We start from the raw sequence: 6,908 nt of genomic DNA on the forward strand, positions 1-6,908 counted from the left end.
CAAAGAGCATACCCTAGGAGCATTCTTCATATAGAACATGAAATATTATTATTATTATTTATAAGTTAAAATTATATTAAAGTACATAAAAAAGGTTCATGATTGTGACCAAAGTTACTTCTAATTTTTCAGCTTCTTCTGTCTCACTATGTGGAGCAGAGGTTGGAGGTATATAAATGTCATTTAACTTACTTGCTTTTGTTTGCCAATATGGTAGCTTTTTGTATGATAGAGGTAGGTCTGCTTGTTCAAACAGTCACTTCTTAAGAACTGCTGGTCACACATGGGAAGGCAAATTTCTTTGCCCCTGAGTGGGTTTGCCAGTGTCTGGACAGTTCATCAGAACACACAAAACATCTTTCACAATCTTTCCACCTACATCAAAAAGGCTTTTCTCCTTTATGTGTCCTCAGGGGGCCATCATATGAGAACTTATAAAGTAGATCTTGCTACATCCTGGGAGGCTACATATGGGACTTCTTATTCTGGATGAGTGAATCTGAGTAGTGACTTTGACTACTTAAGGGGAAACGCAGGAGCAGGGACAGTGGAGGAGATCTTGGTATCATTCGAGCTCATCAATGGCAGATTTGTGCTCTGCACAATGCCCTGGGCTACAACAACCATGACAACCTCTTTGAGCACCAGAGAGCTGCATGTAGAGATAGAAATATGGACTTGTTGTGGGGACATGGACTGACTGAGACCTACAGATGCCTGTCTCTGAGGTGGGCATAGAAATCTTGTGAAGGGCAGCACCCACTTTCTTATCTACATATGCCATGTTTTACTCACATCTCAGTCTGTGATAACTCAGCTGCACAGGTGTTCTTTCTTGCAGTCTCCATATTCAGGTGGACTCTTTGAAAGAGGTTAGCTTGGTGTTGGAGATGCTAGTTGCTTTTTCTGGTGGGGGAGGATCTGTGGCTCAAAAGTGGACATCAGCTGTACAATGCAGCACACATTGCTTGAATGTTGTGAAATTTGGAGTGAGACACTGGGCCCTTTTCTTCCTCTGAATGGTGCAGAAGTGAGAAGCTTGACTATCTCTTGGAATGATTTGTAGTATTTAGTAGATGGCACAGGTGTGATTAACTTTACATTTGAGAGGGTTCAAAGTCAAAGGGGCTGTAACATGGAGGCAGCAAAGTGTGGGGATGGAAATCAGCTGGGAAGCAGATTCTCTTCTGATGTATAAAATACTTATGTAGGGAACTGTTTTCAAGGTACTTCTTAAAATAGAACTTTCAGTTGCAAGTCATTAAGTGCTCTAAAAGCACTTTCTGTGTAGTTTCATTCCAGCAATACAAACTCTCTTCTGACATTTCAGAAATTCTTTCCTCCATTGCTTTTTGGAGAGTCACACCAGTTGAGCATGGTTGGCTGCCTGGTAACTTCTGGTGAGCTGACTTCCTGTTAGGCTGTGGGCTGCCTAGTTTCATAGGAGCTTCCTGAGTTATTGCTTGCCATCCCCCCTACATCTCTCTTCTCATTCTGGTATCTGCTTCACCGTCCTGTGCTGTGAGTGAAGGCAGAGCCTGTGACCAGCCAACCAGTGTCAAAGGTATGTGAAGCACTGGCCAATGAGCTGGTGCAGCCATGCATGGTCTTCTGCTTTTGGCAATGGGAATCTGTTATCAGTGGAGCATGTACATAGACTCAAGAGCCACATATCTGGGCTGGCACTGTGGCTTAGCAGTTAAAGCTGCCACCTGTAGTGCCAGCATCCCATACAGGTGCTGGTTTGAGACCCAATTGCTCCACTTCCTACCGAGCTCTCAGCTATGGACTGAGAGAGCAGTAAAAGATGGCCCAAGTCCCTGGATCCCTGCACCCACATGAGAGACCTGGAAGAAGCTCCTGGATCCTGGATTGGCCCAGCTCTGGATGTTGTGGCCACTTGGGGAGTGAAGCAACGAATGAGACTTCTCTCTCTCTCTCTCTCCTCCTCTCCCTCTCTCCCTCTCTCCCTCTCTGTAACTCAACCATTCAAGTAATAAGTAAATAAATATTTTAAAAAGAGACAGCAGAGGGGCTGGTGCTATCGTGCACTAGGCTAATCCTCCACCTGCATTGCCGACATCCCATATGGGCGCCAGGTTCTAGTCCTGGTTGCTCCTCTTCCAGTCCAGCTCTCTGCTGAGGCCTGGGATAGCAGTGGAGGATGGCCCAGGTGCTTGGGCCCCTGCACCTGCATGGGAGACCAGGAGGAAGCACCTAGCTCCTGGCTTCAGATGGGCATAGTTCCAGCCGTTGCAAAACCATTTGGAGAGTGAACCAATAGAACGAAGACCTTTCTCTCTCTATCTCTCTCTCACACTATCTGTAAACTCTACCTGTCAAATAAAAAAGAGACAGCAGAAAAACCCCTAATAAAAATAGATTATATATATCTACATATATATATATATATATATATATATATATATATATATATATGGAAAACAAGGATGCAGTTTCTCCCTGTCACAAACTTATTCTCTTTACCTGAAACATTGGGTTTTATTTTATTAAAGTTTTTATGTGAAAAATAGAGTGTCAGAAGGGAGGGAGAGATAGAGAGAAAGATTGAGCCTTTTTATCATTTGGTTCACTTTCCAAATGGCCATAGTAGCCATGGCTGGGCCAGATCAAAGCTAGGAGCCAAGAAATTCATTATGGTTTTCCACATGAGTGGTAGAGACACAGATACATGGACCATCTTCTATTCTATTGCCTTCCTAGGTGCATGCTCTGGACATTGGATTGGAAGCAGAGCAGCTGAGGTAATAACCAGCACTCCAATATGGGATGCCAGCATCAGAAGTAGCAACTTAGTCTATTGTAGCACACTGATAGCCCCAATGTTGAATTTTAGAAAACATCACCATACCTCTAATGGGAAGCTAATTACAGAGCTTTGAAATTAGGTGGCATGGCTTTCCTCCCTACCTGAGTTTCCACTCCCCTTCCAGGTGCTGCCATGATCAGCTTGCACAGTCCCATGCTTGGGCATAGCCAAGGTTTCTATCTAGAATCTTTTGTTTTGGAAAACTCCAAATATTTAGGAATGGCTAAAATACCAACATGCATGATTGTTCGTGTGTGTGTGTGTGTCTGTGTGTGTGTCTGTGTATCAACAATAATGTTTCATTTTTTAAAAAGAAAGAAAACCAAGTTCTAATTGATTTTCTTCCCTTTTGAGATACATCATAACAGCTGCACCAAATTTGCAAAATGTGTGTAACTCTGGAAGAAATATTTTTCTTCTAAAAACACAATGATTTTAAAGGATTAAAAGTCTAGTAACATTTCTAAATATGATTCATATCATGCAAGCAGTGGTTGTTAATTTTAAACTGAATTAACAAAATTACAGTCCATACATGATTACCCTCCAGAACTGCAAATACCAGACAGCAGTCATGAGCTGCATCACACCTTAAGTAGTACATTTACCCTATAGTTACTCCCATACCAGAGGACATGGGGACGTGGCAGAGGGTTTAGCACAGTGAAACTAGCAATGTTCATAAAGTTACAGACAGAGTTGATGTAAAGAGGCACTCTTCTGTTACAAAAGGAGCTGGTTAGTAATTTTTAACCTGCCTTACAGAACTGATATTCCTCTCATAAATATCATCAAATTGGGGATTAGTGATGGGCTCAATAGCACTGGTGTAAACTCCTGTAGAGGTGGAAAAGTTACATTTACACATACACACACACACACAGTAGCATAGTCACCATTAATTTAGGTGGGGGTGGGCTAAGGCATCCTTAGTGGATGTTCTTTTAGATGGATCAAACACTAAAATCCTGCTGTTGACTGCTACAGAGTATAGAGAATAGGAATAGATGACTGTGAGATGTGGAGGATGCCTTCAAAAGGGCCTTAAGCTGTTAGCATTGCTTCCAAAGACAGTGTACTCAATAGGTCTATGGTCAAATCCAACTGCTGAGGGACTCCCCTGAAATGATATTCTTTATCCCAGTAATTCTGCTAAAATACATCTGATGGACCAGATGTCCATAGGACTAACAGCAGAACATCAGGATTTCTGGAGCATAATTTATGTAGTTAACTTCCTAAATCTTACTGAGATTCATTTGATTATTCCACTCTGGCCAATGCAGAATAGAAAATCTTTTGAACACAGTTGCTGTTCAGAAGGAGTCACATTCTTTTTTTTTTTTTTTTTTTTTGACAGGCAGAGTGGATAGTGAGAGAGCGAGACAGAGAGAAAGGTTTTCTTTTTTGCCATTGGTTCACCCACCAATGGCCGCTGTGTCCAGCGCATCGTGCTGATCCAAAGCCAGGAGAGGAGCCAGGTGCTTCTCCTGGTCTCCCATGTGGGTGCAGGGCCCAAGGACTTGGGCCATCCTCCACTGCCTTCCTGGGCCATAGCAGAAAGCTGGCCTGGAAGAGGGGCAACCGGGATAGAATCTGGTGCCCCGACTGGGACTAGAACCGGTGTGCTGGTGCCACAAGGTGGAGCATTAGCCTGTTAAGCCATGGCGCCAGCCAGGAGTCACATTCTTAATGTCTTGATGTAAAATGTCAGCTCAAAGGAGACATTTCAAACCTTATAAAACCTTGTGAACAAAACTTTAACATGATATGAGCTGAATGATAGAGGAGAGATAATTATAAAAATTTCATGTGGTTCGCTCTGTGTTAATTCTGTGCAACACATATTTCTACAAAATAGTCAATATGTGGAAGCTGGAATACGTCAAGGGTCAAGATCACATTATCATGTTTAAAAAAACACATCTTGCATTCCCATGAGCCTCTTCTTTAAGAGATCAAATTCTGGAAGGCACAGCATTCTTTGAGTGCTGCTCTCGTTCCATCTCTTGGACCTGCTACTGACTAGGCAAGACAAAAGGCTGGATATTCAATAAGTCTATCTGTTTCAAGATCCAGCTGCTGTTGTGGGTGATACCAATACTGATGACTGTGTGCTTTAATGGTAGCAGCTAGAGCAGCACATATCTGAGCTGGGCCTGCTGAAGATAGGAAATATGGCTGCTATTACACAAGATTTAACATGGTTAATGCAACTGTGAAAGAAGTATGCCACTGTACAGGGTGGACAGCAGTAACTGAATTTGCTGTGTTGAAAGTGGTGGTGGTGATCAAGCTGAGGCAGAGGAAGGTCAAGAAGATGGTAATGGTGTGGTGTGGTGTTGTGTTGCTACTGCTGTATGAACATTGTAAGCTGTCATTATTTTTTAAAGGTTTATTTTATTATTTTAAAGAAAGGGAGAGATGTTCTATATGCTGGCTCACTCCCTAGATGGCTGCAACAACAGGGTTGGGCCAGGCTAAAGCCAGGAGCCAGGAGCTTCTTCCTAGGTTTCTCATGTGGATGGCAGAGGCCCAAACACTTGCACCATCTCCAGATGCTTTTCCTAGGCCTAGTGGGAAGTTGGATTTAAATTGGAGCAGCTAGGATAGGAATTGGTGTCCACATAGTATGCCAGTGTTGCATGCCACAGCTTTAGCTGTTTTACCACAATGCCACCCCCAGCTGGTATTATTTTTGTATTGACTCTTGTGCCATAATGAGAAATCCAAACAATGCCCTTTGATTAGAAAACAAATTGGTCAAATTGTCATTTGGCCATTTACAAGTGTATAAAAACCATGCATTCCATTTTGAAAATATGAAACATAACTGGCTATATGTCTTCTTCAGCCAATCCAAACAAGTTAGAGGTTCTTGGTATTTAATATTTTTGGTCAGTGTGTAGGTTACCTGGAGAAAAGGAAAAAATGGCCTCTTGACTCCAACATTTCTGCCACAAGTGGGAACTAAACCTCCACTCTTAATTTGGGATATGTTTCACCTTTGAATTGGGCAAGCCTCACAATGCACTGAACTCCACATGTGAAAAGCCTCAGGGAGGGGCCAGTGCCATGGCACAGTAGGTTAATTCTCCACCTGTGGCACCAGCATCCCATATGGCACCAGTTCTAGTCCTGGCTGTTCCTCTTCCAATCCTGTTCTCTGCTATGGCCTGGGAAAGCAGTAGAAGATGGCCCAAGTGCTTGGGCCCTGCACCCACATGGGAGACTGGGAAGAAGCACCTGGCTGCTGGCTTCAGAATGGTGCAGCTCCGGCCACTGCAGCTATTTGGGGAGTGAACCAATGAAAGGAAGACCTTTCTGTCTCTCCCTCTAACTGTAACTCTACCTCTCAAATAAATAAATAAAATCTTAAAAAAAATGGCTCAGGGAACAGACCCTTGGAATTGCATGAGTTAACTCATCTACATTTTCCATTCCCGTACCCTTTTACTAACATCTGCCATCTCCCCCAAAGCACACATTAAAAATAATTCCAACCCTCTGTATTTAAAAGATCAGAGTGGGATTTTCATGAAAACCACCTGAGTCCTGCCCTGAACTCTCATTCCTTTCTGTATCTCCCTCTACTCCTAGTCATCTGGACTTGCTGGTGGTACCAAACATTCCTGTTGGAAACAAGGGGGTAGCCTGGAGGACTGGAGTGACAAGGGGTCACAGGTAGGAGAGAAAGGAGAAATAGAACAGGACAAAGTGAAACTAATGAGGTATATGGCAAAAGGTGGGTAGCACTCAGCCCTCAGACAGATGGAAATGCCCAAGAGAAGTTGAAGGTCCAAGGAACAAAGAATCCTTGGAGGCAGTTATGGTACATTCAGAAGCAGGCTAACTCTGAACCTGATTCCAGCTGCTGTTGCTGAGGAGGAATTGGGGGAAAATGGCTGGGCACACTTACCACATGATAGATCCAAGGATCTCAAGGCTTCCCTGTCTCCCTCTGGGACCCCACCAGGCTCCCATCCCTTAAGCCAATTTCTCAGCCATCACAAATACTCTGGTTAGTCTCACTTCTCCTAGCAAAGACAGAATGATCTTTAGAAAAAATCATTAGAAA

At 43.2% G+C, this 6,908-nt stretch overlaps 1 pseudogene; it reads right to left on the reverse strand.

Moving 5' to 3' along the window:
- Positions 1-3,517: 3,517 nt before the first annotated feature.
- Positions 3,518-6,300, reverse strand: LOC133754514 (serine/threonine-protein kinase NLK-like; annotated as a pseudogene).
- Between the last annotated feature and the right edge of the window lie 608 nt (positions 6,301-6,908).

Source organism: Lepus europaeus, unplaced genomic scaffold (assembly GCF_033115175.1).
Source record: "Lepus europaeus isolate LE1 unplaced genomic scaffold, mLepTim1.pri SCAFFOLD_129, whole genome shotgun sequence".
Classification (NCBI taxonomy): domain Eukaryota; kingdom Metazoa; phylum Chordata; class Mammalia; order Lagomorpha; family Leporidae; genus Lepus; species Lepus europaeus.